The sequence below is a fragment of the Ambystoma mexicanum genome, chromosome 11 (assembly GCF_040938575.1).
Source record: "Ambystoma mexicanum isolate Mex_15411 chromosome 11, UKY_AmexF1_1, whole genome shotgun sequence".
Taxonomy (NCBI): domain Eukaryota; kingdom Metazoa; phylum Chordata; class Amphibia; order Caudata; family Ambystomatidae; genus Ambystoma; species Ambystoma mexicanum.
Genome location: NC_090934.1, coordinates 839,819,219 through 839,836,486, shown reverse-complemented (window position 1 = coordinate 839,836,486; position 17,268 = coordinate 839,819,219). Strand labels below are relative to the sequence as shown.

Genomic DNA, 17,268 nt, shown 5'->3' with positions numbered 1-17,268 from the left:
GAGGAGATAGAAATACGGGTGATATTTAGAGAGGAGAACAGGTGAGCTATGAGACCAGGGGGCAGGGAGGGAGAGAAAAGGAGAGTCTAGAGGGGGAGATGGAGATTAAATAGAAAAAAGAAAAAGAGGTTGAGAAAAGGTATTCATGGCTTGGCTCCCCCTTAACAAGAAAACAAAAAGCAAAGCTGAAGATGGACAGGAGATGAGAACAAGGGTCAGGAAGCAGGAGTGGAAAGGTTAGAGACCAAAGGATGGGAAAGGCGCAAGAAGGATATAGACTCAGGCTAGGATCAGGGAAGTGGAGAAAAAGGGGTGAAAGGATTAAGAGCGAAGCGTTGGTTGTTCCGCAATGGAAGGAGCTCTTCCAGCTCTTCACTTTGTTCCCCCTCCCTTGCTGCGTCGCGCCTTGAAACGCTTGTGTATAGGCGCATTCTAAATGCCATATCATATCACAGTGCAAAAAACAAGAAGAGAAAAAAGTTAACAAAATATGCAAAATCATGCTGTCCAGTTTTCTCACGCATCTCAGCCTTTATGCCAACAAGATGCATCTGACCACCTCTTGCTTCTGACTCATTTATCACCACCATATCTCATTACCCAATAATCTGAAGTTTACTTTACTCTAAATTCACTGAGGTTTTCGCCACAAGCCAGGCAAACATATATATTTGGAAAACCCCTGAGCTAAACCTTTTAAACATGGTGCCTTCTCCAACAATTCCTTTGCGGCTGTCATTAGCTGCATTGTATTCCAGGGTGCAAAATGTGCACTCTCCACTATCCACTGGCTAGGGATATTTAACTTTTGGCGAGTAAGAAAAGGTGTACTGCGTGGATCCACAGAACTGAGGTGGCGAGTGACTTTTATATGGCTTGCTAGTAGCTTGCAACTTGAAATTGTGCCCCCTGTTCTATACTATACCTGTACATATTGCATATTTCACACGTCACTCTGTCATTTATGTCATGTATAAGTCAAGACACCAGGCATCCCTTTTCCTTAGAATTTAGGGACAAACCACAACAAAAGTAGTACAAATGAAAGATTTACAATCTCCTGCCTGTAGAAATCTATTAAGTGGCACATTTCTACATGATAAAGACTTTTTGCAATGCACCTATAAAAAGCTACTTCAGGCAATGCTACTGCAATAGTGCCTAAAATGGTTTGTGGAGAAAATAGCATTGCTATTTCCTCAGAGTGTTCGGGTTGCTCGCTGCCACTCCCGGGCTTGGTCTCTCGCAGCGTTCATATTGCTATGACGATGTTGGTAGTCATTCAAGCCCATTCAAAGATGGTGACCGCATGTCACCAACATGATGTGACATGCCCACAGTGCGTCTGTTCCCTACGCTCACCCGAACGCCGATTCCTCAGAAGAGGGTCGAGCCAGGTAAGCGATGCATCGCAACAAGGAGCATTCCCATTGCACTGATGCAGTGTCCTCTTTTGAACACCCCCTGGGCCCTCTCTTACCTTCCTTCCTGGTCCTGCTCATGCTCTCTGTTAATTTCTTGCCCTTTTCTCTCACGTTGCTTACTAGCATCCTCCAGTTCTCTTGATGCGACTCCGAATTCCAGTTTCTTGGCTTTTTCAAACCTTACCTGCTGTTTATGGCTCTGGAGATATTGGGAAACACAGCTCAACTCCCTTCCAGTTCTACTCACAGAAGACTCGTCAGGCGACTTTTTGCCAGAAGTGCTCCTGACTCTTCTCTGGAGGTTTTTTCTCCCAGTGTTGGGGGTTTCCTGCTGTTTGGGTCTATTACTCCCAAGGTAGCCAAATCCCGGCCCGTTACTATATTCAAGCGGCGGAGTTGCTTCTTGGGGAGACAGACCTTACCCTCTTCTCAACTCCTTCTTGCAAGGCTCCACAGATAAGGTCTGACTCTGATACAGAATACGTTGGTGACACAAGCTTCCTGTGTCTCCAGTTAGCGTCTACTTGTCATTAATCGCATATCACTTACTCCACATTTACAGCAATTTCAGCAATCAAGCCATTATATCTTCTGCCACCCCCAAGACAAAACACAAAATGTCTCTCTAATCGGATCACTAACGTAATAGAGGGAAAATACGTTTGGTACAATTTAAAACAAAGCAACATAATTACCATCTTAAATAAAAGGCCATTGGCGAACAGCTAAAGAACACAGAGTGGATTGTAATTGCAGTGTTGCACTACGCAATATAACAATACAGCAATCACCACCCCATTAAACATAAATAATAGGGACTCGTCCACAGCTGTTGCAAGAGCAATGGCTCATTCTGTGTTTTTTGTGCTTTCAACCAAGGACCTTGCAGCAGCTCCCATTTGAATATCGCTTTGTGGTTTCAACTTTTGCTATGGCGATCTCGTCATCCCAGTCATAAGAGCCTTTACTGGCAAGTAGATTATATGGTGCTGAAATCTGGGCAGTCACGGATACAGCCTGGGCGAACCACCCATTTATTTCAATTTATAAAGGACATATGCCTAAGTGCTGCACATATATTACAAAAACACCAAAGTAGATTCAATGCAATACGAGGGAGGGAAGTGCAGTAACGTGGGGCATTGATGGTAGTCCAGACACAGATCAGCTGTGAGGCTCTTAGTTAAAAAAAAAAAAGTCCAGGTAAGCTTTATTATACATTTAATAGTTTGGAAGTTGCAGTAACTCTTAATTAGCGGGAGAGCCAACCAAATCAGGTTGCTCGGCGTGCGGGCTGAAACTGCTAATCTCATAACACGCTCCGAGCAGCCTGCTGGCTGCTTTCCCACCACACACCGCCATCTTTCCCCCAGCCTCCCTTCCCTTAGTTTGTTTTTAAAACTTCCTCTCCATCCCCTCACTTACCTTTTGCTGCTGCTGCCGAGCTCCCTCCAGGCTACCACGGAAATAGAAGAGGGGCTCTGTACCGAGCCCCGTCACCTTAGGACAGTATTTTGTTTGAATGAACAGGATGCTACATGGTGTCCTGTTCATTCAAACAAAATACAATGCTCTCAGCGCCCCGGATTCCCGGAATTGACAACCTGTGGTACCAATAGTGTTAACACCCTCTCTGGCGTGCTGGATCGGCCTGGGTACCCTTGTTAAAACCCCTTGCTATGCTCGGGCCCTGTAATGTCCTACTCTTATTATTATTGTTATTTGTTCAGAGGAGCAGTCCTCTGTTTATTGCAGTTGCTCGTGGGCTGCGTCCCACGTGATTAAGGAGGAGGGGTTACCACCAATTAGGCAGTTCACGTTTGATTAAAGACCAGTTGACACGCACCTGCCTCCGGTCCTGATTTATTGACTGCGTATATTATTGACCACGATTACAGGCGGTTGTACGCTGCCCAACAAAGGTATGCAGTGAATTTTTAACAGGCCCCAGGCCGATAACACCTGATCCTGCGCGTCGGATGAGTGTTAACACTTAAGAATATTACAAAGAGATACCACCCACTGGCCATCCTCATGCACTCCAGCCCAGGCCCCAAAAGACACATTCAGAACATTCACACTCAGGCACTCCTAAATATCCTCCTGAGCTGTCAGTCACACCATGCAACAACATTCTATAAGCATTCACAGGTGGCCAGCAGGACTGGACAACATTCAAGTAATTACAGGAAGCCCATTCCAAAGTTCAGGAGCAAGGAACAGAAATGAGACCGAGCACAAGAAGAAGAGAGTAAAGGACGAGAAGGAGCTTAAATAGAAAAGAAGAGGGGGCGATAAAAAGGTATTCATCGCTTGGCTCCCCCTTAACAACAAAAGAAAAAGCGAAGCTTAAGTTGGATAGGAAATGAGAACAAGCCAAGAGAGGCTTAAGAATGAAAAGGGGAAGTGTTGAGGGATTGGAAGCTAGAAAAAAAGATATTGCAGAACCTAAACATTTTAGGTGGAGGGGAATATGCTTGATGTCCAAGAAGAAGCAGAAAGCAATAATCTGAGGAAAGATTAGAGTAAGAATAGTAGCATAGAATATGATCAAAGAATGTATCTTGCGATCAGAGGACTAAAATATATATATACTGTGTAGAAAGACCTTTGGACTTCCCATTGGGTACCTCTTTGGAATTTATCGAGCCAGACATGGGCCTTCCATTTCTTAAACTGTGGCACTATTACATTATTCACGTTTAATATTTTTGGTTTTGTTTAGTACAGAAAGTTAGTGTTCTCCATGGTTTTGGGGCGACACGTATAATAGTTGGGTAAATATTTACAAGTTGCAAGCTTAGGTATAGCCTTTTGAGAGAGTGCTTAGTTACAGTGTTAGGAATAGACCTCTAGGAAATTATATCTAAGCCAAAATATGTTATTGCATTTAGAGAATGTGCTTAGGGATAGCACTCGAAAGGAGAATGTTATATTAGAAATGTGTTCAGAATTAACACTGTAGGCAGAGGGTTTAGAATAAAGACTTTAGGTACACGCATCAAGAAGAAAAAAGAACATGACCTAAAAAAAGGAATATTGGACAGTCTGGACTATAAAATACTTAGTACAACTGAGAGGTAGGAGTCATCATTGCATGTATTTATTTGAGTTGTACAAGCACAAACATTCAATGGTAACAAGTCAAAATACAATTATTTCAGGGCACAAAGCATAAGCAGTTTGGGTAACATTTTCTAAAACACCATTACGGTGCCTTCTTGGGAGAAAGTAAGAAAGTGTAAAGGAGCCGAGGGGGTTTGGATGGGGATGGAGCAGGACAGGCTGCTTAGACATCATGTGTGAAGCCCTGGAGGGTATTCTTTGTTGGGGAGGTCATTGCAGAGAATGGCCTTGATTGAAAGTCTGCATCCTAGACTGGCTTTGTTTACATGGTTGATTTGCAATCTCCTGGCCACAGAGGGCATTACGGCAGGTAGTGTCCCAAACAATTCTCGAGATAGCCCTGTGGACCAAGCAGAGTTTTGGGTGATCAAGAGCCACTGTAGTGATCTTATGAAAGTGGACATGCAATTGTGTTTTTGAAGTAGTCAATTTAATTTAAGATTACTGCTTGGACTAATTCTAATGTTTGATTATTGAGAAGAAAGGGAAACATTTTTTCTGGCATATGATGATGGTGACAGGTCCAAGAAGATAGGGCATTGATAAGAGGTGTGAAGAAAATAACCAAACCAAACAGGATCCCACATCCTGTATAGTTTGCTTTATTTTGGGGTGTATTTGGGGCTTCCAGGTTAGAGGCCTGTGAACCGCTAGGTCCTTTTTAAATGAGGAAGCGAATTACATGGATGGGAGTGTAGAATAGCTCTCACACCAATAAACAGACCGACTCAGGAAGTTGGCAAACAAAAGCTGTTTTATTGTCAATTGTCTAAAACAGGGAGTACAACAGACATCAACGACGTCTCACAGCACAATCTCGAAGCATCACATGAAAAAACATCCTTATATAGCAAACACTCGTCATAAGTGACATCATACTACGTGGCAAACTAATAAAACATATTTGGGATTATGATAGGTCTATGGGGAACATCTAGGTATACTTTCTGAAGGGGATTGGATTGTGATTGGATCTCTATAGTCAAGTGGACAACTGACTCCCACCCCTTGTGCAAGTCATGCTTAATATTTGTTAGATACACAACACACCATTGGCTCTCAGACTATAGGGCTCTTCAAAACATGGCCCTCTATAATTGGTTGGCACGCTTGTAACCTTCTGGAATATTTGATTCGCTAGCAGCACGTAAGCTGGTAACCAAGGTGCTAGTGGGTGGACTTGACCATGCCTCCCCACCCAATTGGCCCACCATCCATCATCACTCTTGCCGCCTGCCATTCAAATTGTATTTGAACTTGGCCTTGCAAAGTATCACTGTGCCTGAGAATAGAAGGGCGCGCAAGCACTCTCTTATCTTCAAGTCTTGATGCAGCTTGCCCATTTTCTATTTCCATCCATCCCACGTGACAGGAGACCGCGTTTGAGCTCCTTTCGTTGCATTTAATAATATTAAATGAATAAAACAGGAGCTCACCTCGCCTCTCATGTCCATTGTATCTCCTTGAATAGATAACCAGTTCTTGGCTGCCCCAACCCTCGACACCAGGCCAGACGGCCTTCTCGATCCTTTCCCTGATTTTGATTTTCAGCTGCTTTTCTCTAATGCGCCACATGTTCAGCCCTTCTCTTTCACGGAACCTGGCTTACTAAAGTTGCGACATCGAACATCCAGACTCACCGCCTGCAGTCTATTCACTACGTATAGCCAGCCTTCAGGATTACTTAGTCTACTTGCGTTGCTGCATCTGTACAGTTATAAAGCGACTTTTTTCTTCAGTGTTCTTAGTACGTGCAATCTTCATTTCGCACATAAAATGTTACTCGATTCCTTATCTCGTCATGTGTTTCCATAAGGTTTATGCAGTCTCTTCTTTGTCATCGCTTCTTGGTGCATCGACTCATTTCTTGTGACGTCACCAACCTCTCGCGTTCACCACTTCACACCTCTTCAGGGATCTCCCTAAGAGGCTGTCAGCTCTACGCGGGTACATCATGTAGGGCTTTCTCAATGGATACCTTGTTTCAAGGATTCTTCGCGGTATTGGGATCATAACTGGCGCTGTGCATGTCGTAATTTCCGGATTCCAACATATAGGCAAAATAGGGGCGGGACTCCTTGTAGAGGCATTCGGGTCCTCCTCTACACTTGCATGAATGTGAAATACGGTAGAGGCAGGTTTGGACATTGACAGATATTCATAATTTAAATTTTTCCTGGGTTGAGTACCATTTTGTTTGCCATCAAAGTCTGGATGGTTGAGAGGCAAATCAGTAATATAACTGTTGCATGCCTGATTGTTATGGACTTTAGAAAGCAATTGTGTATAGTCTGCACAGAGTTGGAAACATTCAAGATGATTTTTTAGGGGCTTTACTAAGGTTGCATATATGTATATAAAAGGGAAGGCGATATCGAGGAACCTTGGGGAACCCCATAAGTGATTGCAGTGACTGAAAAGTGGAGTCCGACATAACCTATTAAATCCACTTCAGCTGGGTGCTCTAGATGGCCAGGGAGTATTTTAGCCTACTGATGAGACTCTCATAACCCACTATATATTATGCTGCTGACAGAATGTTGTCTTTTGTGCAGCAGTTTGATTGTGGCTTCCCTAATGCATAGTAGAAGGGACTGGTTGTCATGTAGTCTGTTTATTCATATGCAATCATTTGGCAGAGTAGTTTGTCTAGCAACGTTGCCAGGAAGGGAAGAGTACAGATCAACTAAAGGTTGAAGAGATGCTCACAGGCAAAATCTTTTTTTTCCATGAAAGTATCAATGCTTGTTTAGGGGCTAGGGGACTATGCATTACAGGGATACTGCATACATTTGGAATTGCTACCGCTAGTGTTTCAATTCTGGCTTTGATAGTGGAAACTGGGCACAGCTTGGCTAGCTTGGAGGAGGTCTCCAGTCATTTGACCTTTATTGGAAAGAAGGCTGAGAAAGATGATTTGCCCCCAGTCGGGGTCTGTTGGTTCAATAAAGCGATTGGCAGATACTTTCACATTGTTTGGATATGAAGAATTTATTTTTGCAGTAAATTGCAATATTCCCTACATTTGTTGTGGCATCTTGGAAGCCTTTACTATTCTTTTGGAGTACACAATCTGTTTCCTTTGTTCAATAGAACATGTGTAACCCCTAGCATGAACTCAGGCAAGCAAGATCATTTTGCTCGGACTTGGATAGGCACCATTTCCTTTCCAATTGTAAGCCTGATCTTTTAGGCATGAATAGGTCTAAACATAACTATTTGTTTCCTCACCTTTTCTGTCTTTAAAGGTGATGGGAGCTAGTGTATCTATAGTTTGGTGTAGCCTTTTGTGAAGAGGGTGTAGAATTGAGGTAGATCATGAAGTTGCTGTGGCGGATACCAGTTGTATCGAAAAATGTGCTTCTAAAGGACTCCTTGAAAAAGGTGTGAAGGGGTCTTCATGGATAGGTTCTTGTCAGGAGTGTGTTTCTGTAGATTCTTTGGTTTATGTAGAATTAGAATTCCACTTGATGGAAGGCAACGGTCAGTCCAGAATGGTTTGGTAGACCTAATGTGTCAAATGTCCAGGTTCCAATACAGGATTGCTTCCAGTTGGTGGTCGTCTTGGTTAATGGGGCCAGGATTTATGGGAAAGAAGCCCAAGATGGGCATGAATGTTAGGAAACGTTGAGCCGTTTTATTTTCAGGGCAAGCTAGCCAAAGGTTCACATCATCTATTATAAGTATATTATCTAGGATCACACATACTGGGCAAAAAGTTAAAGTTTGCAGCTCTTGTGGAAGTTGGATTTGCGGTGCATTTTGTATTCGCTTTCGGTTCCCGAGCGGTAGCTCCTGCCTAGTGGGTGATGATAAACACCCATGTGCTGGTTTTAGGTCCTGCTCAATGAATCTTAATTTCAAACCCGGATTTGAATTGAAAACAGAACCATGCATCAAGTTCAGGACCTTGCATCTGAATCTTTGTGGGTACACAAGTGCCTTTCCTCCACTGGTTTTGCATTGTCTGTTATGCATTCAAATGTTGCATCCTTTTGGGATCTGGGTATTGTGAAGAGCCAGGAATGGGCTGCAGACACAGTGGATTCATGGTTTTGGTCAAAGACTTATTAAAATAAAAGGGGGTTGGGAAATGTCTATGTGTCCCTAAGAGGCGTTTCCCTACATCAGACCAAAACTAAGGGCCTATCCAAGGTCAAGATGTCTAAAGCAAATCGTCTTGTGTCCAAAGTACTATTCTGGCCCTCACATCTAGGTAAAATAACCAAGGTGAAAAGCGAAAAAAGGTCTTTGGCCTTTAGTAGTGCACAAATGTACAAAAAGAAAATGAGTAACTGCAACATCGAAATGGTCAGTTCCTTGTTCCAGGGGGTGGTTCCCTTCCCCCGGATTTCTTCTCACTCTTCCTTGTATTCCAAGAATGTAAATTCTTCAAAATTCTTTGGATCAACAATACAAAACAACTTGGCTGCTAGTTCGTATTTTACTCTGATCCCTAGCGTACTCTCCTGCCAGGTTTCCTCTTCCTTTTGATGTGTTTTGACAGCCTTTTCACCAGTCCCGTTATATCCTGCTCAGGACTTTCTTAGGTACTGTATACTACAGACTATTCAACTTGACTATGACTGTTATACTTCTCCTGCCAGGGCTTTTCCACTTAAAGATACTTACAACTTGTATCCGCCTGGTATACTCTCCTTCCAGGGTTTCTCTCATCTATATGTATTCTTATGGCTTGGATTTGCCTGGTACAATCTCCTGCCAGGGCCTTCTCAAATAGGTATCTTCCTGTACCGTTAATCTGCCTGGTATATTTTCCTGCCAAGGCTTTTCTCGTGGATATGTTCTTGCACGTTTAAATTACCTGGTATACTCTCCTGCCAAGGCTTTCTCGTTTGACCATTTCACACATTTGCAGACTTGATAGTCTCTTGTATCTGTACTGTGCTGTTTGTTTGTTTCTATTATTTGTAATGCGCACCTAACCCAGAGGTAGCAGGGCGCATGAGCAACAAGAGGATTGTATAGCTTAGGTTACAAACGGCATTGTGGATGGTGTCTAGCTATGGTTACAGTGCTAGACACATCAACAACATTAAAAAAGATATAAGTCATATTTACGTAAAAATATACACGTTTTACAAGTTTTATATTATAACTGAGCGTAGAAGGTCTATGAGAGTATCAGTACTTTAATTGTCATGTTCCTTAATCCAGGGGATAAGATTAGATCTAAATTGAAGGTAAGGAAGGTCTTCCCTTAGGGAAGGCGGTAGGGAGTTCCAATGTTGTGCTGCTTTGACAGTAAAGTTACTCCCACCGGTCGTAGTACGTTGGAATCTTGGCACCAGTAGGAGGTTGGAGTTAGCCTTTCTGGAGGGACGGCAGGAAACTGGTCTAGTGAATCTCATTATAAGGTATTGAGGGGCAAGATGGTGGAGGCATTTGGAGTCAGAGAGACAGATTTAAGGAAAATCTTGTCTTTTGTGGAGAGCCAACAGACAGATTTTCTAGTATCGGAGATGTGGGCTTTCTTCGGGAGACTCAGGGCTGCACTTAAGTCATTATTTTGCAAAATTTTAATCTTGTTGGTAATGTATTTGTTACTACCTACATAGAGAGCATTGCAATAGTCCAATTTGGGCAGGATCAAGGCTCTAGCCAGGGTAATGCAGTTATTAGAAGAGAGGAAAGGTTTGGCTGCTCTGATAAGTTTGTAGGTATAGGAGGTAGCTGAAGCCATAACGTTTACTTGTTTTTTGAATGTTAGTGTGGAGTCTAGATAGAAGCCGAGGGTTTAAACCTCCTTAGCCACGGCAATGATGTTATTGTCGATTTCGAACGAGGAGTACTTCTGGCCTAGTTGTGTTGTGAGCAGTTCCGTTTTGTCATCATTCAGGCATAGACCGTGTGAGGCCATCCATGCCTGGATGATGAGGTACACTCTGTTAACAAAAGCCAAATCCTTGTCATAATCCCCAGTCAGCGGGATGAGGATCCGAGTATCATCGGCATAATTAGTGTAGGTGATACCAAGACCATCGAAAAGGGGCTTTGTGAAGATATTGTACAGAGTGGGAGAGACACAGGCGCCTTGTGGCACACCACAGGTAATAGGCATTGGGTCAGCGGCTGCTAACGGGGAGAAGACTCGCATAGTTCTGTTATTGAGAAAGGACTGGATCCAGTCGATTGCCTTTTGGGAGAAATGGGCTGCCGACTGTAAGTGGTTGCAGAGGATCTCATGGTCAACCAGATCAAATGCTGCAGAGAGGTCGAGGAGCAACAGTAATGCCGTCTTACCCTCATCTCTCAGCTCATCTATTTGTGCCTTAAGGTCTACGAGAGCGGTCTCTGTTCCATGTTGGGGTCTGAAACCTGACTGTCAGACTCCTAGAAGGTGGTTGTATTCAAGGTACTGTTGGATTTGTAGGTACGCTATTTTATCAAGGATTTTAAGTAGGAATGGCACTGTGGTAATAGGGCGGTAGTTAGTAGGGATGGAGGGATCTAAATTTTGTTTTTTGAGGAGTGGGAGGACCCAGGATTGTTTCAGATTATTAGGTATGGTGCCTGAGGTGAAGGATGCATTTATACATTTGGTGATAAAAGGGGAGAGTTTGCAAGCTGCATCTTTTATGAGTTGAGCTGGGCATAAATCACCATGACAGTTCGAAGGTTTGAGAGTAAGGATGGCTTTTTCAACCTCTTTTGTGGATACTTTGCGAAAGTTAAAGTGGGGAATGGCCGCATGTGGTGGAGTCAAGATGGATTGCGGCGCTGTCGTATTAGTATTACTAGGTTTGGAGGTGGTGAGAAGAGTATCTTTTTTGTTGTTGATCTTAGTTTGCAAGGTTGTAATTTTATTGGCCAGAGCATTTTGTATGCCCGTGCACCAGTTTTTGTCCTTGAGTCTGGAGTTTGGATGGGGGATTCTACCTCTTTCAGAATAGCAAAAAGCTCTTTGGTATTGGACTTAGCTTGAGAGATTCAGAGGTTGTAGGATGTTTGTTTGGCAAGGATGATTTCTTTTTTGTAGAGGGAGGCTTGTTTACTCAGGTTGATCTTGTTGGTCTCTGATGGATCTAGTCTCCATATGTTTTCACATCAGCGTTTCTCTTGTCTAATTTCTTTTAGGTATGGAGAGAACCAGGTATTCACACGTTTACGAGGTTTGCTCCTTCTCATTTTCAATGGTGCTGTGACGTCCCTAAAAGAAAATGACCCCCCCCACCAAAAAAAAAAATGCATTCGCTACACATTTTTTAGATGGAAAAAATGTGATGTAAACGCATGTCGATGCAAGGAATTCGATGCAATGACCATAAACCCCTGACAGGGTGTGTCTCATACGTGTATTGCATACACTCACAAACTTGACAGCCTTTTCAGTGTATTTCGTTTTGCCTCTTTAAGGGAATGTCACTTGCTCATTCCTTAAGTGCTCTACTTGCATTTGTTTGGGTTTGGCAGGCTTGCCAATATGCCTCTGTGTCCCTGCTTCCCTTGGGTGGACTCACCAGCTTTGGCTGGCATACGTCAGGTTTTCCGCTGCAAACTGTTGGCGGCCTTTCCGGTGTTTTGCCTTCTCTTCTCCGTGTCTCCCCGGTTCAGTGAAGGCTGCCTTGTAGTACCGGCGAACACCCAGAAGCAGCTCAACGCCTGCAGGCTGAGGAAGCAAACTAGAACAGAAAAAGCTAGCTAAAATAGCAATTGAAGGGGTGGTATCATCAAATGTGCAAACAGAGGTAGCAGAACAGACCTCAACACCTCCAAATGTGAGAATAGCAGCATTTCGGCCAGGAGGAGGAAAAGGACAGTGGGGAGGTAGACCTCAGTATCCCTACCCGGTTTGGCAGCAAGATCAACAAAGCAGGAGGGGAGGTTTCAGAGGGGGATTCTGAGGCATGGGAAGGATGCAACCCATACAGCAACTATTGCCCACCGCCCAGCCCCAACCACAGGTACAGACCCCAAGGCCAACATCCATACCGTATGAAATACATCAGGCGTACACTAAACTGCCACCATGACCCCCAGGTGTGCAAGGGCAGAACCCACAGATGATACAGCCACTAATGCCCCAACAGAACACCACGTACGGAGAAGTAATCTGCCAACAAACGATGCTGGGCCGAACGGCGCAGTCGTACCCTACCGGGGAGTCCAGTGTATTGGGAAACCATCCGTTTATGCTTCCGGGCACCAACACATACCCTGACTAGGACAGCCCACAGAGAACTCTTGCATGCCCAGTCCTGTCCATGACAGTCCACCCTGACAAGGAACCCTTGGTAGGCGCAGAGATATGTAACAAGCAATTACTCTTTATGGTTGACACAGGTGCCACTAAATCATGCATCAGTGAGAGAAACTTCCACTATCAGGTGAAACTCTTGACACGCAGGGCTTCTCTGCGGCTGCTGCCACGGTTCCCTACCCAAAAGAAGTAGATATCAAAATAGTAGGAAGGTTGATACGTGAACCCCTGTTGAATTCTGAGACCTACACGATAAATGTGTTGGGTCGAGATCTGTTAAGCAAGTTCAATAGGACCATCTCCTTCACAGACCAAGGAGTAGTGTGTGTGCCACCCCAGGCATGTGTGCCATAAGAGCAATGATCATCATGCATGCAAGGGGAGGAGAGGCAGTGGTTTGCGGTATTCCCATGGACCCGGATAGGTTTGTGTACATCATGGCAGTGCTTCTTGAGGCAGTGCACAAATTGTTAAGGCCTTTTGGCGAGTGCCATCGGACTGCATTTTTCGGCCTGTGTGAACCCCTCAATTGGAGGCAGTAACGATACTGTGCCTGGATTTACAGGGCCTGGTGGTGTCAGCTAAATGGATTGTTACGATTGGGACAGACTATCCTGTGCTGAACAGTTGCCAGCCACATACAACACACTTGCCCTGGAAGGGATACAAGGGTGATGAGGCTAAATTACAGTATTGCCTCCAGGAGTTACTTTATTTGGGTCAGTTGAGATCTGTAAATGGCAAAAGAATGATCCCCGATCGTGCCACCTCAAAACAGTGAAGGAGATGCAAATGTTCTTGAGACTATGCAATTATTGCGGGGCGTGGATACTTGACTATGGCGCATAAAACTGGCTCCTTTTACAGGGCCTCAAGGAAGCTCAACAAAAGGACAACATAATGGTATGGACAGAGGACATGCTTACAAATTTCAATGACCTCAAGGAGTGCTAAAGCACTAGCGCTAGCAACTCCAGACTACACGCATGAGTTATTTTTATTATCCCACTCCAACGGGCAGAAAAGCGCCATGGGCCACAAGCTATTGGCCTATTACAGTGGCATGGTAGACTCAGTATTGCAGGCCCAATTTCGCATGTGAACAGGCACTTGCTTCTGCTGCATTTGCCATTGAGAAGAGCTCCACCATTGGCATGGGATGCTCCGTAACATTGTACGTCGAGCATGCAGTTTTTGCCACTTTAGTGCGTTCAAAACCTAGACTGAACACTCAGCGACCATCTGTGTACAAGATTATTTTATTGAGCCCAAACATTCATATTGTATGGTGCACATCTGTTAACCCTGCCATGTTTCTGACAGAAATGTGCTCTGATGAAGACTTAGCCAACCACAACTGTGTAACTTTTGAGGGTGCGGAAGATGATATTGCAAAATCACAGGATAAACCACTCAAGGGGGTAGTGGGTCCTCTTCGTTGACAGGTCAGCCACGATTGAGCAGGACACAGCATTGCGGCACAGTGGTGTGACAGTGATCCGCCTGGTAGATGGAGAATACGAAACACTAGTGCAGAAAAGATTACCAATGCATTTTTCGGCTGAAGCTGCCGAGTTTATAGCACTTATGGAAGCGCTTCAAGCATCCCAGGGATGCAACTTGACCATTTATTCCAACTCGGCATATATTACCACTACAGTGTATACAGGCCTTGCACAGTGGAAGAGGAGAGGATTCAGGAGAGCTGACGGATCCCCAGTTCAACATACCGCATCATTGGACAGACTCATTCAAACACTATTCCAACCATCTGTAGTGGCAGTCTAAAATGCACCGCCCACACTAACACAGACAAGGTCTCACTTGTTAACGCAGATGCGCAGTGAAAACAGCAGCATATCTCCTAGGTCTCAGATTATCCTGTTTTGACAGGAAACATTGAACATTTGCCAGCCACATACAACACTTTACCAGCTGCACAGCTGATTGAGTTACAGGGACGTGCACTGCAAGAGGAGAAAGAGCTTTGGGTAAAGCACTCCCTGGCTGATCTGGGAAGCCGTTATGCCACATTAGTTATTACTGGTCGCATTTCACCAGTTACACCATCCATCCATCCATCCATCCATCCATCCATCCATCCATCCATCCATCCATCCATCCCACGTTTCCAAACAGTACATTGCAGCAGACATACAGGAGGACTGGTTTGTCCCCAACTTGCAGGAGAACTTAACTAAAATGGCTGCGCATTGCACTATGTGTCAAAGTTACAATACTGGGCTTACATTGAGAACTATCAGAGGCGCCCTACTAGGCCGTTCTGCAAACTGCACATTGATTATGCAGACATGGTTGAAAGGTGCAATAGATCTCGTTATCTCATTGTGGTTGTCTGTCCCTTCTCACGATGGGTGGAGGCAGGACCTTGTGTACACCCAGATGCTAGATGTGCTAAATTTCTAGTGCAGGAGGTTTTCCCTCAATGGGGCATGTGCGATGTATTAAAATCAGACAACAGCACTTATTTCTTCAATTAACTCTTTAAAAAGGTTTTGGCATTACTGGGCATCAAGCATCGAATGTGCCCCATTTACCACCCTCAGGCGAACAGGGTCGTAGACCAGATCAATGACCTTTTAAAAAGCAAGCTGTCTAAGCTGTGCACCACATTAACGAAAAATGGGGTGCACTGTTTAACACTTGCGTTATTCAGTTTCCACACCCAGCCCTGCAAAGACCACCACTTTATCACCCCAGGAGGTGGTAACAGGGTGTTACATGCACATACCACTTTCTCCTGTTAGAAGAGTGTCAGACACTCACAGAGCAGCGTCCATCTTGGGGAAGGAGTTCAGTAACTATTTGTCCTCTCTAACAAAGGCCATACAATTTGTTTCCCAACAGATTGCACCTCCAGGACTGAGGAAGCAGCCATCGCTGCAATGGATACGCCAGCAACGTCATCCCCTCTGCAATTGTTACCCGGCAACTGGATATATATTAAGAATTTTGTGTGCCGGTGGAGTGAGCCCAGATACAATGGTCATATGCGCCACTCACCTTGCTGTCAAAGTTAAGGAACTGCGTTATTGGGAACACCTGTAGGATTGTCTGCAAGGCACCACAAGGCCGGAGCCCACACCAAAACAGTAGTATCCCCACGTCCATAGCACCCAGAGTGCTGCTACAGCCGTGCCCATATGCTCCTTTTAAACAAGTGAGGAAAGATACCCCATTAGCCTCATACAAGCACCACAAAAAGCTGCTACGCGTTACATTTGCACAGGGAGTGCACTATCGCACTCTCCCATACTCTTTTCCATTCTATCTCTCTTTCTACATATTCCTTTTCATGTAATTTCTGCGATGGACTCAACTGGTTCTAACAATTCCACTTACAATAGGAAAAGTAATGTGTATGGTACAGTATCAAGGTTTTCCTACTCCGATGTATGTGCTACGCATTACATTGCTGGACTGTTAGCAATATCTATGTTTGGATTAGGTATATATTTGGGATGTACCTTTATATGGGGTGGGCTAGTATACAAATGAATGCTACTGCTAATGGATCTATTCAGTATGTAAATATCACCAAGAGTACAGACCCAAGTGCATCCCCATGTTTCCTAACACACAACACCGTGGCCACGGACCCCCACATCAATGTCCAAGTAAAAAGTATTCACACTGTTAAAAATACTAATGAATTTGATGCTTTTATTAATACATGCTTTGACTCTACTAGCTTTTTAAATGATGTACATAACAAAGTTTCAGCATGTAGAAAAAGGCAAGTTAGAAGGTCCAAGTATGACGAATACTGTGGACTTGGTTTAGATACAATAGAAGATGTGCACCATCCAGAACTCTCACAGAGTTGGTACGCAGACATGAGCTCGGTCGGAAGGAGGGTGAATGGTAGTTATGTGTGATCATTGATACCACACGCTTCGGGAGCACCCAAGATATTAATACCACTATAAATACCAATTTTAGAGGCTCAATGCCTGGTTCATCTAGCCCTATGTAGGCTGCGGGGAACTTTCCAAGTGCAGATTGTGCAACTAGAAGTTATGGACCCTGATCAGCTGCAAAGAATTCAAAATTCTAAAAGCATTCAGTGTCTGCAGAGGCCATACCCGAAATTGCAAAGAGTAAAGCACGTGGCGAGCAAGTAGCAAGAAACATCAATGAGCTGCATGGCAAGAGGGCTACTGGGTTTCGGAGACAAAGTGTTGGCCCGAGTGAATACAGCATGTGCACTATTCTGTAACAAACATATTGCAAAGTTGACGTGGATCGAAGCAATGGAAAACCCAGTGAAAGTGCAAGAGACTTATGAACTATGTTTTTATAATGAAGGAACTGTTTTCGTAGGGGCCAACCAACGATGCAATAAAACCTTGCTCACCCCAGACATTAAGAAAGGCACTGCTGCAGTAATGGACTACTACTGGGTATGTGGACAGCAGGCATTCTTGTACCTACTGCCATAATGGAGGGGCTACTGCTCACTAGCCATGTTGCACC

General features: G+C 44.2%; 1 protein-coding gene across 2 annotated transcripts in view; it reads right to left on the bottom strand.

Annotated features, from left to right (window-relative positions):
- UEVLD (UEV and lactate/malate dehyrogenase domains) overlaps positions 1-17,268 on the bottom strand; it is a 573,150-nt gene that overhangs the window by 488,160 nt on the left and 67,722 nt on the right. The gene's annotated exons all lie outside the window — the stretch shown is intronic.